This window comes from Cyrtonyx montezumae, unplaced genomic scaffold, assembly GCF_038088225.1.
Source record: "Cyrtonyx montezumae isolate F1298 unplaced genomic scaffold, pur_monq_1.0 scaffold_20, whole genome shotgun sequence".
Taxonomy (NCBI): Eukaryota; Metazoa; Chordata; class Aves; order Galliformes; family Odontophoridae; genus Cyrtonyx; species Cyrtonyx montezumae.
Genome location: NW_027071937.1, coordinates 6,080,272 through 6,101,769, shown reverse-complemented (window position 1 = coordinate 6,101,769; position 21,498 = coordinate 6,080,272). Strand labels below are relative to the sequence as shown.

General features: G+C 44.0%; 1 protein-coding gene across 2 annotated transcripts in view; it reads right to left on the bottom strand.

Moving 5' to 3' along the window:
• The window catches only part of BRINP1 (BMP/retinoic acid inducible neural specific 1), a 230,551-nt gene that overhangs the window by 76,984 nt on the left and 132,069 nt on the right, over positions 1-21,498 (bottom strand). Inside the window, exon 2 of one of the 2 annotated variants that reach the window (XM_065737611.1) lies at positions 2,841-3,067. The gene's annotated coding sequence lies outside the window, so the exon portion shown is untranslated. Of the gene's footprint in view, positions 1-2,840; positions 3,090-21,498 lie in introns of those variants that run through there. The other variant, XM_065737609.1, reaches the window with a different exon arrangement.

Genomic DNA, 21,498 nt, shown 5'->3' with positions numbered 1-21,498 from the left:
CGCTGAGGGAGGCGGCCGTGCCCTGCTCGGCTCCGCTCGGCCCCACTCGGTCCCGCTCGGCTCTGCTCGGCCCCACTCGGTCCCGCTCGGCTCCGCTCGGCCCCACTCGGTCCCGCTCGGCTCCGCTCGGCCCCACTCGGTCCCGCTCGGCTCCGCGCCCGAACGCTGCATGGAGCCACAGCGCCCCCTCCTGGGCCAAAGCGGCGCCGCCCGCCCCGCGGCCGCGGAGGGGCTCCGCAGGGGCGCAAAAGGGCGCGGAGCTTCGCGGCCGCGGATGGAGCTGTGCGGCCGAGCTGATGGAACAGAGGCCCACGCGTGGTGCCCTGCGCAGGAGCGGTGTGCCGTGAGGTGCCTCAGGGCTCTGCAGTGCCGTTTTTGTGTGCTTTGGCAATGCTAATTGGTTTTGTTTTTTTTTCCTGGGGGGAGGGGGGGAGTGAGTGAACCTCCTTCCATCAGCTGCTGCACACCTTGGGTGTAAACTCCAAAAATCCACATCCATCTCCAGGGAGATGATGTGAGCGGGCGCTGGGACTGTGCCTGAGCAGAACAGGAGGCTCTGAGCTATCTGTGCTGCACAGACAGCAGCACTCAGGGCTCCCTAAGAGTGTGCAGCATCAGCCTCATGCATACTTCCAGTGTAGTAAACAGTGCAGGTGAGGAGGGAACAGGGTTACGCTCTCCATCAGTGTTCTGTGTCTCCTTCGGGACACCCTTTTGCCTACAGCACACCTTTTCACCCTCTCCAAAGTTTCACCATGGACTTCAGTTGGCCTCCTCGCAATCCTGCTGTGAGAGAACAGCACAGCCTCCTTCCTAGGCCCTACAGAAAGGGGAAGGGGAGGAAGGTGAGAGGGGGATGCTGCTTAAATACCTCTAATGCACTGACATCCCCTCCACTGTGTGCTCTGTGCTCTGACTGGGGGGGGGGGGGGGGGGGGCTCACGAGGGGAGATTTGTGTTTGCACTCTGCGGATGGGATTTGCTGTGAACCTGGGTGAGACTGAAGCATAGTCTGCACTGCGCGTATTCAGCTACGGATGCGTGTGTGGTTTTGCTCGCAGATGGAAGAAGCCATGCGACTCTAGCAGAGCTCTTCACTTTCTCACAGAGTGGTCCTTGAACAGAGAGGGAATGACGGCTGTGGGGTTGCCACCTCTCCCCCAAGCCATTCCCTCCTCCCTCGTTGCCGCTCTGCTCTTCCAGCACTGAAATCAGCGCTGAGTTCCCGGGAACACGCAAAGAGCACTAAAACAAACACGCACTCACAAAACGCTTTTTCTGCCGAGTGGCAAAGGGCTTCGGAGGCAGACAACCCCCAGATCAGTGCCTGGAATCAGCTACAAAGGAGAAAACAGTACCGAAGGTGTAAATCACCCACCGGGAGACCTGCAAGGAAGGCAGCGTGTGCATGCTTGTGTGAACGTCTGAATCCTTGATTCACATCACGAGAGTATCAGCGCAGTCCTGCACACTACAGTGTCTGCGTGCGGGGGAACTGCGGGGCTGTGCAGCCTCCATGCCAGGGTGAGACCGAGACCTTGTGCTCAGCGTGGGGTGGATGGGGTGAGCTCACAACGTGTGTTTTGTGTGCTTCGTGTGCAACGTGTCTGTGTGCTGTGTGGGAAGGAGAGAGCCTGGGTTTGTCCGGCTGTCACTCACGAGAAGATCTGATCAATCTTTTTCAAGGCATAAAAAAAAATACATATCCTTCTATATTTCTTGCAGCAAAGCATCACCTCCTTTGGACTTGGCGTCTCCGCTTTTCAGCAACCCTCAAACACTTCTCTACAACTCCCAGAAAAGCAGCTTAACTGCCATTAACAAATGATTGTTATGCACCCAGATGAGCAGCCAGAGTAAAGCACGAAGGATCCTTCCGTCCTACCTAGTGCAGATGTCGATCTCAAGGCTAAATCCACACATTAAAGCTGCCAGTGCTTCATCTGCTGCTTGTTTCTCTCCACAAAAAGAGAACTGTATGTAAGAAGTGATTCCCCTCTCTTTTCTCGTCTCACAGAGGGACTCTCCGAAGCCAAAAGATACACTCACACCTACAGCACCCCTCTCTTTTGGTCATAGCTGGATTTTAACCCCAGGCTGTGTCGGACCCCGGGGATGATGTCATGGTGGGGAGATACCCTCTGTCATCCTATTCCCCGCGGGCAGAAAAAGGCAAACTTGTGCTCCACGGCAGCAGTGAGCTGGGGGAATCCAACCTCCTGCGCTGTGGGATGCGGCCCCTCCGCCATCGCTGCCCTCCCCCGGCTCTGCTGCTGTCTCCCAGTCCCCACTCGGAGTAGAAGCAATCAGCCCAGTGTGAGATTCGAGGCGACAGACTTTCCTTTTCCTCCGCGATTTGCTTGTCACTTGCTAAAACGGAGCGGTGAATTAAGTGGAGATGACACCATCTCCTTGGGGACGGTCCCCCCCCCCCCCCAACCCCCCCCTCCCCTCTCTCCGGGATGTATCGATACTCGGAATACAGATGGAGCCTGGCTGCCTCCCACCCCCGGCTCGCTGCCAACACAGCCGGAGCTGAGCCCCCCCATTGCCGGGCATCCTCCAAGGGCTGCGCCCTTCCCAGTGCTCCCAAGTGCCGACAAAGCTCGGCCCCACGCTCTCCCCTTACCCCCCCCCTCTCCCCCCAAGTACTACACAGGACCTCTGCCATGCTGCCTCTCGGGAACTCCGTGCTGCCCGAGGTGGGGTGCGGAGCAGAGGCACACTTGTGCGGGGTTTGGGGGGCGGAGGTGCCGCGGGCGTTACACAACGCGGCCGAGGCAGGACGGGGACGCCGGGGCAGTGGCATCGCTGCAGCCGCAGCGCCGCGCTCTCCTTACCTGATGCTAATGTCCCTCTCTGGCGGAGATCTGCTCGCCCGTGGGTTTTATTCGGCTCGGTAGGAACTTGTGGGAGAGCTTCTCTGTCCAGCTTGCATACTGGGTGCTGGGTTGATAATGCAGGCGTGAAAATCCTGGGGCTCTAGCAGTCCTTTTCATGCTCAGACAGAAAATCCCCCTCCTTGATCCAGATCGCGGGCATTAAGGGCAGAGGAAAAAAAAAAATCCTTTTTTTTTCCTTCCCTCTTTCTTTCTGCTTTTTCTTTTATTCTTGCTTTTTATTCCCCCCTTTTCCTTATTCCTGTGCCCCCCCCCCCCTCTCCTCTGCTGCTCAGTTCGTAGCCATCGGGGGAAGGAGCAGAGGCAGCAGGGAGAATGGAGAGGGGGTTAGAAATAAAAATGAAAAGGGCTCCAGGAGGGAAGCGAGAGGCTGGGCTTGACACAAGGGGGAGGGGCTTGGAGCCGACTGGAGAGGATGAATGGGGAACAGGAAAGCAGGGAGGAGCCGCAGCCTGGCCATTTTATTCTAAGAAGTGTTTTGTACATAATTAGGAAAGGGGGAGGGGCGGAGAGGGGGGAGCAAAAAGGAGGGACTTAAGCTCCGTCCAGACGGAGCCTGGGCCGTGGGAAGGGAGGATGAGACTGGGAAGGGCCGCTGGACGGGGCTGTGGGGGACCTAAACTTGCCTGTCCCCCCCCCCCCCCCCCCCCAACACCCCCCTTTTGGGAGAGGAAGCTACAGCGAAGCTGGTTACTATTCCAGGCAGCCCCCATCCGTTAAATATTTTAGATATCTATTTTTTTCCTTTTTCTCTCCTTTCCCTTTCCCTCCCTCGTTTTCTCCTTACCGGAGCCAGGCAGCACAGGGCTCGATCCTCCGAGCAGGACGGAAGGAAGGAAGGAAGGAAGGAAAGAAGCAGGGCGGGAGGACACGGGGGGCTGCTCCCCCAGCTCTGGCTCCACGCTGGACTGCCCCCGCCTCTCGGGGCGGGCGGAAGGAGCCGGGCGGCCGGGGGCGGTTCAGCACCACGGACAGCTCCGTCCCAGCGGTGCCTCCGCGCCCGGGGTCCGCCCGGAGCCCCCGGAGCCTTCCCCGGGGAGCATCAGAACCGAGCCGAGCCGAGCTGAGCTGAGCCGAGCTGAGCTGAGCCACCCCTGGAGGCAGCGAGCATCCAGCTGCGCTCCCCCGTGCCTCCTCGCTCCGTTTCTAGGTTGGGTTCGCCCGGCAGAGTGGGTGAAAATCCCAATGCGCAGCTGGAGAAGGTTTGGGAATGGGATCTCCTGCACTTCCTCAGCTTGCCTCTGGTTCACATTTACAGGATGGACCTCTGTAACTGCCTGAGCGCTTCAAAAATAATGTAAGAAAGACAAGGGAGGAATGAGTTGGAGACGGAGGTGCCTCAAGGGCATCGCTCACCCAGACAAATCTCCGCAGTCCAGCAAAGCCCAGCGCAGAAAGAGCATTTAACATTCCCTACCATTGTGTGAGGTTTCTAGCCAGAGACCTCTCAGAGAAATCACTAGCTGTACCGCGTTGTCAGAAGGGAAAATGTTCAGTCACTGTGCAGGGTATATGGGGCAGGAAGGACAATGGAAGATACCCTCCTCCCACCTCCTTTCTCAAGGAGAGCCAGTTCTGCCCTTCTCTCACCCATCCCCTGTGGCTGCAGAACATTGTCTTAAGCTAAATCTTCAGCAAATCTTTCCTAAGCAGAATTAGAAGCTATTTGCTTAAACTCTAGGCTGCTCTGATAGGGTTGAAGCTTAGCTTATCTCAGTTACAGTGTACCCAAAGCTTTTGAGTTTTACTTTTTTTTTGCAGGCAAAGTTCAGCTGCAAAGCATGCTTCTCAGTAAACCACCTCTGATTCTATCTTTTTGGCTCATGTAAGAAATAATGAAATAATTCTCACAGATCTTCCTGGTACAAGGCTGCAGGGGAATGGCATACACCATGACAGAGAGGTTTGAAAGATTAGCTCTTACATAGACCATAAATCAGCAAAGCATTTGTTTAAACAACAACAACAACAAAAAATAGTGCCTAGGGTTATCACTCGTGTATTTTCTTTGTTGATCATGGCATTTACCAGAAATAAGAGTGAGATCCTAGATCTTAGAGAGAGATCTTAGATGAGGATATTTAAAATCAAAGCAAAATCTCCAGGAAGGAGCAACTGCTGTTGTCACATGGGATTTACTGATTCATCTAACAGAACGATACTGGGTACCTTTCCTCATTGCCCCAGGGAAGGTTACCGTGTGATTAGGTCTAGCAAGACCTGGGACAACTCAGATGAATATTTCATATTCCTATGAGGAGTCAGCAAGAGAATACAGGTGAGCTGATACTATTCAGTCACCCAAAGGTCTCAAGGATCTAAAGAACAACTCAAAAATTCCCTACAATGTAACACCCTCTTCCACAAGGTCAGAGTTAACAAAAGTCTCTGATCAGTGTCCTGACTGAAAACTAGAATTGCCACTGATATCATAAACTTATAAGAGGAGAACAAATCAAAATGAAAACAGAAGTTTTGCTCATACTTTTCCTGCCCCAGACTGTTGTCTCTCTTCCACCCCAGTTCATAAACACACTCTTCCCTCCTCTTTTCCATAAGCTTTTACTGTTTCTCCATCAAAAGAGGATTATTTGGTGCATTGAGTATTCAGCATGTTCTCTTACAGTATTGTTGTGTTCAATGAGCTTTGCTCATCTGAATGGACACTCACTGCATAGTCCACTGGTTTGATTTGCTGCTTTGGAAACCTAAGCAGGTTACAGCATATTTAGCTATGTGTCTGTTCTTATGTGTCAAAGATAAGACTTCTGGATGCCATTTTTAAAAACAAAATTATTTCACTCCAGTAGCTTTCTTTTTTCTGTCATCTCTTCTCTTTAGTCTTGGATATTTCAGCTTGCCTTCTGCCTGCAATGAACGAAGTCTGTATCTTTACCCCAGATCAGCAAAGCTCCATTGAACATGAATCTTTATTTCTTCTTCCAGTGAGGAGTTTTTCTGAGTTGTTAACAATTTTAGCGTGTCCAATTCTCAGTTCTTCTCTTCCAACAGTTGTCTTGAAAGCAATGATTACGGTTTTTTAAATTACAATATTCTTCCCATGAAGAAAATAGAAACTAGTCAATCAAGAGAGGATATGAAGGAGAATAGAAATTCGTAACATGTGGTGTAAAAAAAAGTCTCCCATTTGCAAATAGTAGGCAGAAAAAAATGGTGGTGAGGATAGAGAAACAGTAATTTGGACTGTCAGAAGCTTAGCAAGACATTACTTGATACTGAGAGATCTGAAAAGCAGAAGTAAGTGTCCATGTTCAGGTGAGTTTCCACTACATGCTCCAAGTGTTATTTCCTAGTGCAAAAAGTATCTGTATGTGCCAAGTGCACGTGGTGAGTGCTTCATTTCTATTTGTGATTCTGCAGCGAAACTTCAGAGTCCCCTAGGTTGGTGAAAATAATCAGACCCTACTCTTGAGTTTTTTCTTGTGCTACCAGCAAACTTCTCCTTTCTATGTATCCTCTTGTGTTACTTTCCTTGAGGATGCAGAACATATTCTTGTCAGTGTTTTGCAGACTTCCTTGTTTATTACAGGCTAAAAATGGATTAAACTTGCTTTGTGAGCATAGTATTGGTATTCTGGTGCTCTCCCAGTCTCTTATGAAATGTATTTCCTATCTTCCCTGCAAACAATACCACAATAAGTACTGATCTTATTTAGACCGTGTTTTGTGTTCATTGTGTAGATATCCAACTCCTAAGCACAAATCAGATTAATTTGCTGTTGGTATCCCTTAACAGGTTGGCAGGTGGCTCACAGTTCACAAAGCTGGATGGGTGATACTCGGGGCTGTGTGGCCAGACAAATACCAAGCTGTTTTGATGGATGATAGAAAAAGTCAGAGTGGACTCAAAGGTCAGGGTTAAGAGGCAAGGAGCTGGCAGAGACTTTTTAGCACCATACCTAGTGCAGAATTAAAGGTTTACAGTCAAAGCTAAGCAAAAATGTTGACAGGTCCCAGGAGAGTGGGAAGAAACTGTTGGGAACTTAGTTTTTCTGACAGGAGTTCCTGATAGCTGGCTCCTCTGCATTAAATTAAATCATCCTCAGTGCAGTTCTAAAAGCCTGAAAGACACTGAACTCACTGAATTTTCCAAGTGGGTGCTGTTCCATCACTGCACCTAAATTAACATATCCCCAAATTATCTATTGAGATAAATCACTTTCCAGTTTCAAATCAGCAAAGGAAGAAATACTACAGTTTTAAGATTGAATTTGCTGTCCTAGGCACTCATCTTTCAGGATACTTGTTCTGAGCACTGTGAGCCTCTGGGGCTGCAGAATGAGGTTTTCAATCTCCTGAGATTTAACTTTCTGATGAGCTTTTTTTTTTTTTGGTATTTTTACTACTGGTCTTGGGTAGAAAGCAGATGGCTTGTGAAAAAGAAAAAAGAAAAGAAGTGATAGTAGTTTGTCATTGAAGCTTAAAATAAGACATCGACCACTATAAGGTCAATTCTAGGAAGACACAGTGGGCAGAAAAGAGTAAGAACAGATCATTTCCCAGCTCAGAAGAAATGTTGATATGAAAGTTCTTAGCCAGGGTTAATTGAAGCAAAATTAATGATATGATTCACTGAATTAACGTGGAACTATAACAGAACAGGTGTTTGGTTTCAGATATTTGTCTAAATATTTTCTTCAGTCGGTGGAAAGAGGTTTAATTTGAGGTATTATCTTGTTATCTTAGACACTGTCTTATATATAAGATGAATTTCCTACTGAAACTCGCTCTCTTTGTTGACTCTAAGGGGAAAAAATTAGCAGCTTAGACTGAATTGTGAAATTTTACTTCGATGAACTCAGAAGAGTTGAGTCCTATCCTCTGGAGCTTGCTGATGTGCATGGGAATGCAAGCAAATGAATCCATATCTGCTGCATTTCCCATCTTAGTCACAAATCTATCCTTTTTATTAGCACTCTTTCATATTCACCATTGTTACTATTGTGTAGTAACAAGTACAAGCCATCAGTATTCATCACCTGCAGCTTAGCTTCCTTCTGAACTTGGACTAAGGCTTTTGAAATCAAACTACTTGTAACTCCCAAACCATCATGAGCTGCACACTGTACAGAAGGCTTCAAGCCTCACTCTTCTTCTATCTGCAATCACTTAGAACTTCAGACCACCCAAAAAAAAAAAAAGTGTTGGTAGATGAAACCTACATGCAGTCAAATGCAAGGACTAGAATGTTCACTTGAGCTTGTTTTTCTTATTCTTCACTCCAACCTATCTGTGCTCTTGAACCTCTTTCATTTCTCTGGGAACCCCAGAAATGTTCATTGCGAATGGGATGGCAAAGGAAGAGGCACTGTTATCTCCTGATATTTGTGAAAGATTTGTGAGAAAAAGATCTCATTGCCCAGCTAACAGGGATACCAGTGTTTGCATTTTTACAGAAAATCTCTGCATAAACACAGCCTCTTAAACTATTCTGGTTAGTGGTCAGAGTAGAAGACAAATCAAAAGATTTGGGAATGTGTTTTAGGAAACAAAGTCAAGCTATCCAATAAGAAGCCTTTGTGTACCACATACAGCTGTGTAGGATGAAGTTCTTGGTGTGTAGTGAGGAGCACAGCTGCCAGACTGTTTAGATATAGATTTTATGCCACAGTTTCCCAAGCAGCACATTAAAGAGTGTGTATAAAAACTACACCTTGTTTATTTTATTTGGAATCTTCCCAAAGCAAAGACTGCTACTTGCTCTGTGAAGGCATACCTCTCCCAGAGCACTCCTCAACTCAGCTGCCATCTTTCTCTGCAAGCAGTAGTATTGCTAACAGTGAACTTCACCTACAGTATTCTTCACCTCCTGCAATCCAGATACGTCTGTGTGGCATCATGGTACATCTTTCCATGCTAAGCACTCTATTCACTGCATTTCTTTTGTACCAGGTTATTTCCTACCTTTTCCCTTCCTGGGAGCCTGCTTGTCCATTACAGCTTCTGAGCCAGCCCTAGAGCACTGTCCTCTTCAGTGTCACAGTGCTATTACAGTAGACTCACACCTTAGGTTCAGCGTTTAGAACCAACATTGCTTTTTGGTTGCCAGCAATTGATTTTGTGCACAGATATTCAAGACAAACGACTATGCCTGTCTAATGTTTCTGTACGTAGTGTTCAATTCTTTTTTTCCAGCTTTTCTTTTGCTCTCAACATCTCCAGAAACAAACACTTCTTCCCCTGCTAGTTTTAGACCACTTCCCTCTAAGCCATTCAGCGTTTAATTCTTCCCACATCTCTTGAGGAAAATCAACCTGTTCACCTCTGGAGGGAGTGACCTAAAGCACAGGACTGACTTGGACACCTGAAATCTATTTCTGGCTCTGCTGCTGTATGGCCATATAACCTCAGGGGGATCATTTCACTCTCACTTCCATCTATGCAATACAAGTGGTAACACATCAATCTAATTCTCTCATCTTGTCAGAATTATAGTTGTTTCTACAACTGTTTCCCAGAAGCCAGAGCTGAGCTAACTGCAGTTATACACCCAGCTTTTTGTCTACAAGCGGAGTGAAGGCACGATGGCAGTAGACAAGAATGTATTTGTACTGGCTTTACCTAGCTAGTGTGGGAAATGGCAGTGCTGAAAGCATCATGGTTTGCACTCACGTCTCCATTCCTGCAGTTACCCACACCAGCAAGACTAAGACAATACAGGAATGCTAATATGCACTACCAAAGTGTCATTTGGCTTTGTAGACTTTTCCAAGGGGAGATGCAGGGCTTGCTTCGCAGACCTCAATATCACAACAGGTGAAATCAAAAGGAGATGCTAGTCACCCTGTTGTTTCCCCTGCAGTTTATGAGAAAGAATGTGTTTTGCACAAAACCAGAAGCAGGAGTAGGGACAAACTCAGATATCCCTAGCCTCTGTTAAGCATTGTTAATCTCCAAATCATCCATCTTTACACATGTGCTGACAAAAGCCACCATAAAAAGGCAAAGTAATTATTTTTATTTTCTTTCTTTCCTTTCTGCTTCACCAATAGCTGATCAATATTGTCATTAAAGCTCCAAGAATAGGTTCTGTTGGTTAATCTACACCTTGAGTACCACATAGGAAAACAAAGAAAAACAAAAACCCCTTGATCACATAGTTCTTCCATAATCACCAGCCCCTTTGTTCAGAAAAAGAGCCCGTCCATGGATGTCCCTTTCACAAATGCCACAGTGCACAGGTCTGAGTTTTCAATAGGCATTTGGAGCCTAAGAGATATTTCTCACCAGTGACAATCTGTAGGTAGGTCAGATTTAGAGAATGAAATGACGGAGGTATCCTTTAAATAGCTGGCTTATTGTATACTTAGTGCATTCCTTTAACAGGCTTATACTATCATTAAGTCTTCTACGGAGGAATGGAGCCATTGTGACTGTGCAACACCGACCTAATTAGCTTTGCTGAGGATTTATTTAACAGGTTTATTCTAACAAGTTTTTTCTTTAAATGTCTGATAACTGATTTGTTATAACTCTATTTAATGAGTCGCTGTCTTCATCTGTTGAGTTTAATTCTTTTTGCTGCCTCTCAGTAAGCGTTTGCATCTATAGAGAAGGCTGGTTGTATGGTGTTTAGGTTTTGATAAGCAGATATTCATTTCAGTGTGCTGAAGTAGGGAGGTGTACCAATATTCATGTGAATAGTGAGCTGTGGAAGAAGGAATTTTTTTTTTTACTTTTGAATTTCAATATAGTGTCTTTCATCCCAGGGAGACCCAAGCAGTATTACAAACTATCACATTCAAGTCCTGCTTGCTAAAAAGTAGGATTCCTTCGTATTCCAAGTAGGTTTCTCATCAGACCCATAGACAAAACTCCCAACAGGTGTACTCACTGACAGAATGGTAGGAGAGGCCTGGAGAAGTGTGGAAAAGCGAACTCCAAGCACAGTGTGTCCTGATTGTGTATCCATTGCACTTTGACGTTGTCTCAGTGACAAGCAGAGATGTTCACCATACTTTTATAGGATCAACACGAGGTTATCCCGTCCCTAATGCTGAAGGTGAGAAAGGTTCACTTTCTACAGGAGGCCAAAATATTCTATGACTCTCTTTTCCTGATGTAGAGCAATGGACATTAAAATGTGAACAGATGATCATTTAGCTGCTTTGTATAGCTCTAGATGCATTTATTTTGAAGTTAATTTACTAGCATTATTTTAGAATCACAGTAATGGGACAAGGTTTCTCTCTATATATATATTTATTATTTTTTTATTTCATTTTATTTATTTTATTTTATTTTATTTTATTTTATTTTATTTTTTAATTTTATTTTATTTATTTTTGCGTATAAGGAAATTCAAGCCAGAATGTCAAAGCATTAATTGAAATTGACACACAGACCTGTAGAACAGATTTTAGCTCTCCCAGACCAATTCTTTAATCTCAGGTTGTGTTCTACACACAGAAAGAGGAATATTCTAAAAAAAAAAAAAAAAAAAGGAATTGAAAATCCCTATGTTTAGGCCAAAATATATTGTGATTCTTCAGACTAGTAAGAGTGATAATTATAACACATAAATTGATTAATATTTGTTATTTATATATGATACACAGCTATAGCTTGTTAAGGTGTTAACAGGTTTTGATCCACATTGTTATAGTGAGTACCACTTGATTCAATTCTCAGTAGACAAATTCCTCTCACTTGATTCAGTTCTCAGTAGACAAATTCCTCTTTAGATGAGCTTACTCACAATAGCATTCAACCAGGACGTGCCTCAGCTGCAGAGAGCATCATGAAATTGATGTCTGGTGGCAAAATGTTGTGTCATCTTTAGAATGAAATTTTGAACAGGAAAAAGAGAAGGTTCAGGGTCGAGCCAACACTTTTGCCTTCTGGAAGCTGTGACTCTGCTGTAAGAATGAAGTAACATCTCTGCAGAAAAGGATGAAGGAGTGTAGGTATATGTCTTGTACACACAGGTAGATAGAAAACTTCAGTCTCCTGTATTTATTTCCTAATACATTTAGAATAAGGTAGAAATTCTCTTACTATTTTTGCAGATGAGAATCTGACAGACTGAGGGGTCTTATCCCCAGAGTAATAGAAAAAGTGTATCCAGGAAAAAAAATTAACAATTTCTTCTAATATAGCAGGCGTTTTCCTTTCCCTCTGAGCCAACCACCTTCTAACAGAAGCTTTCATTCCACAGGGCCTTAAAATGCATGACTTCGTATCATCGGAAATACACAAAGAATTAACCAATATGGCTTTGTGTACAATGGAAGACTTGACTCCCTGAGAATAACTGGCTGTCCTCATTTTTGCCACCTCAGCTCTGCCACTGTTTCTTTTAGATGGTCTGCTCAAAAGGTTTTACAGGATAAATCATAATGAAAAAGAAAAATTCAAAATAATTCTCCATGAAAATATTACTAAAGAGTTCTCAGCATGAAGGGACGTATTTCCACCACAGTGATATATCTGCCACCTGCTACTAAAGATAACCTTTTCTACCCCTTAGAGTCCAAATGGGGAAACATCTCTAATAACAGAAGGCTCTGAGAGCAATCCATCAAACACATGGTTTCCCCAAACAAGCCATATTCACCAGAGACAAAATGTTCCATCTCAGCACTTATTACAAACATACAAATTGATCGATACCTACAGAATAGAGCTGGGTGTACATTTTCTGATGAAATGTGTTTGTTTGCTTGTTCTTTTCATTCAAGAATGTTAGGGTTTTTAAACACCAAACTTTGCAGGGGAAAGATTTTTCTTTAGTAAACTTTCTCAGTCACTGGTATTACTTCCAGTAAAAAAAAGAAAAAGGGAAATTTTCAGCCTGGCAACATGGGATGTGCAGGTATGTCCAGATCCTGGGATTCTAGTTCAGTTATTACTTAATTCTTACATGATCTGTCTCTACCCAAGTATCAGATGGAGTTCTCCCCCACATAGAACCTGTAGGAAAGGACATGGTAGTTCCACCTTATGGTTTGCCTGTCCCTTTCATCTTCCGTGCTCACTCTTCTGTCCTACTGACTAATACTAAAGTGAGGTATACAGACAGAGGCAGAAATGGCAGTTCCTGTCATCTCTGGCACAGAGTGCAATGCAGATTGTGAGATTTCTTTTCAGCTCCTCTGCATAATACCCATGCAAGTGCTGTGGAAAGATCAAATTTTGTTCCTGGAATACATCTTTATCTACAGTTTCTTCTGCTGATAGCATATTGAAGAAGTAATTAGAGACAGGACAACTCCATTGATGCTCCTCTTCAGTCCTGATGGTAAAATTCATTCAGCTTGAGCCAAAGTTTGACCTTAGCCACAATACTGGGTTGGAAGAGACTGTTGACTGAGGATTTGTTTTGACATCTCTTACAGAGTATGAAGGAAACATCATCACCCCAGTTCTCCAGCCTGTCTTAATCTCTGTGAGGATAAATCTCCACAGAAGAAAGCCTCTTCTGCCATCACATCTCAAGTTTCACCACCCCTTATGCCCACCCCTCCACTGCTGTTTTGTGACCACAGCACATTACCTTTAAGTAATGACTGTCTAAGCTGACCTCCATAGGCTTAGATCTCTATCTGCAGCAGCAAGGCTACCTTCTACCAATGGGCTTATGTTCTGTTTGCAGAGATAATAAAAGAAGATATACCTTGGCTTCTCACCAGTTTAACATAGTTGTTTAATACAGTAATTCTGTGAAAATGTACATGTTGTGAATGACTTACTGTTATTACATGCATTTAGGGCAGCCTGAAGATTCAAAAACAGAGATAAAAGTGCTATTATCCAAGGGACCCCTTTGCCCAGAACAGTGTTTATGAAAATCATTTTGTTCTCTTGCAATTTGATTTTCCATTTTATTAAAGTGTAAAGCATGTTAAAAGGAGAGTGGAAATACATTTGCTTGCTGGAGCCACCTCAATCAGATCAAGAGAGGGCATGGGATCATCCCTCCAATTTCTCTTCTGCCTTGTGAGAAGAAATGTGGTCCTGGAAATTGGAAATAAAGGTGTGGGTTTTAACTGATACAGATATTTTCTTCCAACTGCTGGTAGAGTACCAGAGAGGTTTAAAAGCCAGGCTGTGAAGGTGGAAAACAGCACTGGCAGATCACAGCTACCAATTCCAATTATCACCATCATACCACTTGAACAGTCCCCGGTGTGACTCTGAACAGTCACCCTCTCTTCTGAAAAGTGGGACCTCTTTTTTATCTGTTGTTTGTTTTAGAGAAAATATTCTGTTATAGTCTGAGTTGTCATTATAACCAATGCTTTTACCAGAGCTCCAGAATGTCAAGGTTTTGCCCTTTTGCTTTGAATAGGTGCTTCCTTCATTTGGAAAGAAGTAATACATTCATACCTCCTTAAACCAACAGAAAAAAAGATAATGAATATGAATCCTCCTTAGTCAGCAAAAGAGGGCACACTCCACCTCTCCAAATTCTTTCGTTATTTTTTAATTTAAGTCATGTGCTCTTCAGTCAATATTGTTAACTTGGAGAAAATAATTATCATTTTGGAATATTTTAGATTCTATAAATTCTTCTGTATGCTTAGATAGGAATATCCTCAGTCCACATACGTCTCTACTTACATGTCTGAACATCCCATGGTACAACAGTGCCTTGATCTTTGCAAGAGCTCTGAGTTGCTCCTGTATTGCAGTTGGTAATTTTTTTTTCCCCCCAGTTTTTCATTTGAGTAATTTCATCAGTTGCCATCTGAAACGAACATTGCTGAGGATCCTTAATGGCTGTTACTTCTGCCTTTTGGAGGTTTGTCAGAGCAGGCAAAACTCATCAATATCATCCCACCTGCGGTGCTGATCTTGTCATCCTCAAAAGCAATGCAAGGCTAATCTGTGCAGGAATGCTTACAGAAGTGTAGCAGCAACATTTTTGCTGTTATTAATGTAATTAATGATCTGTTAATGCTGGACTCCAAATTTCGGGTAATATCTCTGACCACGGTGCTTCCAAAGACAGAACAAAGAATTTGAAAGGGCTATGCTATGTATCTATGGTAGAAACAGCATAGAAAAAAATAGTGCAGATATGTACATAGTACATCCTGCTAGAAACAGAATGGTGATATAGCAGATCTGTTCAGTTTCAGATTGGAGAGCTCTAGGAAAAAATCCATGTATTGACACAATGTCCATGATAAGTTCAAGCGTTTATAAAAAAATACACAACATCTTTTCTCTACCATCTGTAACACACTTTCTATAAAATAGAAAACATGAAATGGGAAAGGATATTTTATGTTCCTTCTATTTTCTGATCCTTCAAAATGGTCACACAAGATTTTCTAGCTTTTATTTTCTATTATGAAGATTGGAAGCTTGATGTTTTTATCAATTAGCTAACAGATGAACTATCCGATAATTATATGTCAACAGAATACATCTTTCAGAATAGAATTGATATTATGAGGTTCACAATAATCTGATTAAAATGATACCAGTGCACATTACTGATGAAGTCCTTTTTTTTTTTCCATTATTTTCTCAGGATGCCTTACATCCTATTGCAAATAAAACAAACTATTAGATTTCCCCCTGTGTATATGTTCCCTTCTCCCTTCTGATACCACTTCTCAGGCTCCAGCAAGCACTGCTGAGTTCTGCTCCAGGAGTTGCCTCTTTTCTAAGCTAATGACTTACCTTTCTGTAGGGTTTGTTGAAGGGCCTTTAGGAATTACTACCTTGATCCAGCTGCCCATGGCAAGGGTGTTGGAACTAGGTAATCTCTGAGGTCCCTACTAAACTAAGCCAGTCTATGATTCTATAAACAATATTTCGTTTTCTTGGTGATATGGAACAGTCAACGCCCAGAGACCTATCATAGCTTTAAAATGCTGCCAAAAGCAGCTTTCCACCCAGATGCCAAATCCAAATGAGTGTCTTCATAATATCAATCTCATTGCCACAGCTCTGTCATTTTAGTAGTGGGTGAGTAAATCTATGCTCCTTGAATCAGTATTAAAACATCACAAAGGGACAGAATGACCTGAGATCTAGAAAATAAGCAGGATGACAGCAAAAGCTGTCCTCCCACCAAGCTGTGTAGGGGGAAGTGACAAACTCTGTTCCAGAAAGCCGTGCCATTCCTGGAGAGCCCCCTCCTGCACAGCCAGAAACAGGACAATCTAACCTGACTCGCTTTTCCACCCACTGTATTTCCTAAGCATTGATTAGATTTTGCAATCACAGATCAATTGATAATTTCATAAAACTAAGTGAATGGTTGTCAAGACTAATCAGCCTGGTATGGTGTGTATGCATTGACCTTCAATCCCAGGAGCACGTGTCAAAGATAAAATGCCTCTTTGCAAAGCCTCTCCCTCCCACTGTCCCCAGGCTATTGCTGTTTATGAACTGAGCTTTTGTTTAATTGGTTACAGTGAACAGGGAAATAAATAATACCAATACTTCGTCTGGCTCTTGTGACTCCCAGATGGCCATGGTGAGCAAGCTTTGCTCTACAAGCAGCCCTCAGGAAAAGTTTGTAAGCCTTCTATGAGGGAAAAAGCACAAGCTCTGCTACAGAGGACTGCATTTCTCCTGTACTTTAATAAGGGGAGTGAAGTAAGAATCGTGTTAAAAGTTTATTTGTGCCTTTTCAGTTCATATTGCAGGGCTGGCTGTCTTTTCTTCTCCAGTTCCTCAGCATGAACTGCAAGGATATGACACAGGCAAGGTGCTTCCCATGTGTTGTCCTTCCTCTTTTCCCTTCCCCCTTGACCTACAGCTGTCCTTGAAGGAGTATCAATATTATCCGACATTTACAGACAGGAGAAGGGAGCAAGAGCAGCAAATTACTGACAGGAAAACTGACCGAAATCTTTTCAGAGCATCACCGTATTTCTTATCTGTTTCCATTTGCTCATCATTTCACATCAAGTAAATGTAGCAATTCCTTTTCACTTGCATCACTTCATATGCTTTTCCTGCAATTTGTTATTTCTAGAGCTTGAGAAATTTACTAGCCATGCAAAATCTCTCTTTCTGCCAGAGATTTCCACGTACATACTTTAATTTTCTGAAACATCTTCATTGTGCATAGCCATTAGTGCTCGGATCCCAGGCAGCTCCTTCTCTTCCAACAGATGCTCAGAAACGTTCACAGGGTGGCAGTTACTATGCAGCTATTGGTCAGTTAAATGACAAAGTCCTGTTGGACCTATTTCCAGGTTAGACCACAGCTCCTGAGCTGTTGTAGCTAGAGGCTTGCACAGTTTCTGCGAGTTCTCACAAAACATTGCAGCAGCAAAACATGACTGTTCAGTTTCACATAGAGTGGAAGATAACTCGAGGTCCTGGCTGACTTAGATTTCCCAGCTGAGGTTCCCAGGAACCCTGTGCTGCGCAATGGTTTCACAGTCACCTCTATGTGGCTCTTTAATCATGGAAAAAATAAAAGCCCTTTTGACTTTGGTATAAACATAGCATGAAGCGTGAAATTAACCCATGTTGTACATCATCTGGAATAACCACTCGTGTGCAGATTCTAGTCTAAGTAATTAGCCAAATAATTAATAATCTGCTAAATAATTAGCACACAATTAGGTGTGGACAAAAATCAAGTGCCTAATTAAGTATGTGCTTTTTGAGTTTGGGTTGTACTGAAAAAGATCAAAATGCAAACAATATTTGAAGCCCGTTATGGCTGGTGTGGTGTTGGAGTAGCTTTTCTTACGAAGTAACATGTGCCTCAATGTTATTTTGAATATATTTCCCTTGATTAATAGCAGACCTATTTCTAACTTTTTAAGAGCATCTGACTCCAAGAACTTCACAAGATACGATTTACTATTCTTAAAATCCACCTCCAGAATCCCACTGTGGCCAACCAGATCCACATGTCAAGAAGATGCCACATTCTGGTTTTAGAGAAAATATTGTGCGTGATGGCCTTAATACCCTTAACCTGAGTCATCTTTCTCTGGATGTATCATCATTCCATCTATTTCAAGCAAGACTTCTCACCTTAAGTTTGCTATGGGACGGGACAGTGGCTCAATGTCCAGATGGAGGTCAGGGATGAGTGGTGTCTCTCATCTGCGACTGGAACCAATGCTCTTCAATATCTTTATCAATGACACGAACAGTGGCATCAAGAGCACCTCAGCAAATATTTTTGATATAGGTAGGGAAGCATGAGTGGATGCCCTATTCTTGGAAATACTCAAGGTCAGGCTAAACCATTCTCTGAGCAACCTGATCTACCTGTAGGTACCCCCTTTCCTTTGCAGGAGAATCGGACCAGATGACTTTTAAGGGTCCCTTCCAACTCAAATGATCCTGTTATCCTAAGAGTTGTTGGCACTAGATGACCTGGGGTTTTCTAAAGTAGGAAGAAACATTCCCTGAAGCTTTTTTATCTCTTCTTTCCATTTCTCAGAGTTGCACAAGAAAATGCTCATTAATCAAAATGAGAGGAAGCTGCTTGTGCCCATGATGAAGAGCAGCCGTGCTATCTCTGTGAGGTAAAGCCACAAGAATCCAAAAGCCTTCTTCAAGATGTCAGCAGATGGCCACCTGGTAGAAGGACGCTTAGTGTTATGCCTCACCTCCAAACTCACTGATGAATTGATGTCTTACACACCTTCTTCTAGCCTTCCAAATAACCATTCATCATGGGAGGCAGGACAGCAGGCAACCTGGCTAAGTGGCACAATAAGCAAATCCTGTCTCTGGAGAGGTGTGTTCTGTGCAGCTTCCAGCACACATGCAGGTCTCCATCTGCAGCCGTGCTGAGCCAGCCCTCCCTTGGGTGGGTGTGGGGAAGGAAACTTTGGCTGCATTTTTCCCCCTGAGGCTGATGTGATATATTAGGTGGAGGTGACACATGGGTCAAATGAGCACCTGTTCTCCTGAGGCCTCAGGGAGCCTTACTAACATGGGAAGAATTTATTTTAACAGCTAGAATCTGGGGGAGATTATCACTATACATTCTCTCCCTGGGAGTTGTAAACTGCTGGAATTCACGTCTGCCCTTTGGGATGCTGAGCAGAGGAGAGGAATGGTCTCTCTACAAGGGCAGGAGGAAGGGCTTTGGATCTATAAAGCCAGGCTCTGTGTTAGGTTTCAGTGAGGATTACAGGAGTTGATGGATATCCTTGGTATGTTAAGAGTGACAATGAAAACTCTTCACCAAGGAAGCTGGAGTGTGGGGCTGAGGCCATTCTGTGTAATCCAGAGGATTTGTCATTTTGTTAAGACAAGGGATAACTTCCATTTAACAATCATTCAGAAGGAAGCAGCCAATGCCTCATGTTGTCAGTGTTCAAGGAGAATTTGGATAATGCCCTCAATAATATGCTTCAACTTTTGTTAAGCCCTGAAGTGGCCAGACAGCTGGCCCAGGGAATTTCTGAAGGTCCCTTCCAACTCAGATATTCTATGTAAGTATTGAATATCCCTTCTAATTTTGCAGTGCTTGTGTAAAGTTAATTGCTGTCCTTGCCCATCTTCCAGTGTCTGTGAACATGCAGTGCAGACACACTTCTGGTGCTAGCACTTTTCCAAGGGCCACCTCTTGGCTCAAGTAGTGCTGGAGATTAAAGAAGTAAGAGTTTTTGACATCATTTTGGGGCAGGAAGATAAACCAGTGTTTGGTCACACAAAAACATTTTGAAGAATTTGAATGTCTAAACTGCTTCTAGGGGAGGAAAACAGGGGAAAAGACAAATGCAGTCAGGATGGGGGGAATTAACATTTTTCCCCACTTGTCTTTAAGATGTTGATTTTAGCTGTGGCTTAAAATGACTCTTCTGATATTTCCTTTAATATCTTTATCTTACTCAGCATAGCTTTTTTGACTACTAAGACTAGTCTTTTTCTTGCCCTAAATGAAAGCCATTTTGCTGTTCTGGTTTCCATTTAACTAAAAAAATAATAAGAACTGTGGGTTATTTGCCAGCCGTGTTGGAATTGCTGCACTCCTCTCATTCCTACTTCTGGTACTGTTGGCATCAATTCAGCAGATGAACAGAGGATTTCAGTCTTCTAAGGCTGTCAATCCTGCACCTTTCAAAAATACCAACTGTACTTTCTGTGATAGCGATGAATCCCTGAGATGGTGATGGCAGATCCCACAGACAGTGCTAGGAGCAGAATCCAGGGTGAGAAGCAGCTCTATGGAAATCAGTCATGTCCATCTTGTTCTCCACTGGGATCAGCTGAACTCATCCCAGCCTCTCCTGATCCCTACATGCAAGCACAGGCCACATCATTTGGCTCAAGGACTTTGTTCATCAGGAGCCTGGCTCATCCAGCTGTTGGAGAGAGCTTGAAGCAGCACATCCCTCCTCTGTGTACTGAGACAAAGGCAGGGAGAGTGGGAGCGATGTTTTTCAATACTACTTCTGCCAAACAAACTTCTGCCTTTCCTGCCAAATATGCCCACCTCAAAGGAATAACACCCTTACACCACCTGCGGCTGCTGTTTCTCCAGCAGAGTGCCACTTGCTTGGAAATGGCTGGTTTCCACCATGGAAAATAAATAGAAGTCACTCTCAGTGGCAGAGATTCCTCTGGGAAGAGGCACTGCACAGAGATGAGAAGATCGAATCACTCAGACCCCTTCACCAGCCTCAATCTGTCTTATCTCCTGTGGTCTTGTTGGGTCTGGATAAATCCCTGCACACCCTAAAGCCTTTACTTAAGGCCATATAAGCAGCACCTCCCCCCAGCTCCTGTGCAGCTGTCCCATTGATGCCAAGAAGGGATAGCCATGGTAATTAAAAGGTAGCAAAGCTCCTCGTCTGCATGAACAGGGGATGAGTCAATACAGTTCAATCTGCTGCTGAATTGACTGCAATCAATTTCTCGTTCTGCCCATCCAAGGCTGCAGCTGTAAAGCACTCGCAATCTGATCAATGGTGACCTTGAGAGCAATGAAGAGAGACAAAGCTGCACTGCAAACTGAAGGTGGGATGGAGAGAGCAGACATTAAAGGGAAGGTAGAGCATAGCCCTCTTCTAGAGCAAAGCAGATATGCACTGAGGTCGCATGTTATCAGCCAGGGAAGCACGCTGCACATAGGGATGCATTCTTTCACCAGCCCTCAAGGAAGAGCAAAGCAACCATCCCACTAATGGGTGCATCATGAGAAAGAGGGCTTAACCACAGGGTGCAATGGTCCTTGCCCAAAAGACATTAGAAATGATACTGCTACATCACCACTCCTCACCTCTCATCTCCATGCTGCAGGAATGGAATACTCACAGGCAGTGCCAGGCATCTGAGGCAGCCCAGCATCCACACTTGAGGATGAGTCTGACAATCTCAGGCAGCTCCTGCAGAGATGTCCAAAGAAATAAAACGAGATTGTGTCTTAGCACTTTCTCTCACACTCCCGACCAGCTCCATCCCAACCCAATCACTGGTAATGAATTAATAATTAATCAATCACTACCTGATTTCATTTTCAGCTTGCAAGATGAGAAAAAGAAATGAGTTCTTAAAATAATACTCTGCAATGGGTTGTGTCTGTCTCTAGCAAATGCAATTTAACCGCCTTAATGAAATGCTAATTGGTAGAAAATATATATAAAAAACATCCTGAATACTACTCTAATTAAATTTCCTTTTTCCAGATCTG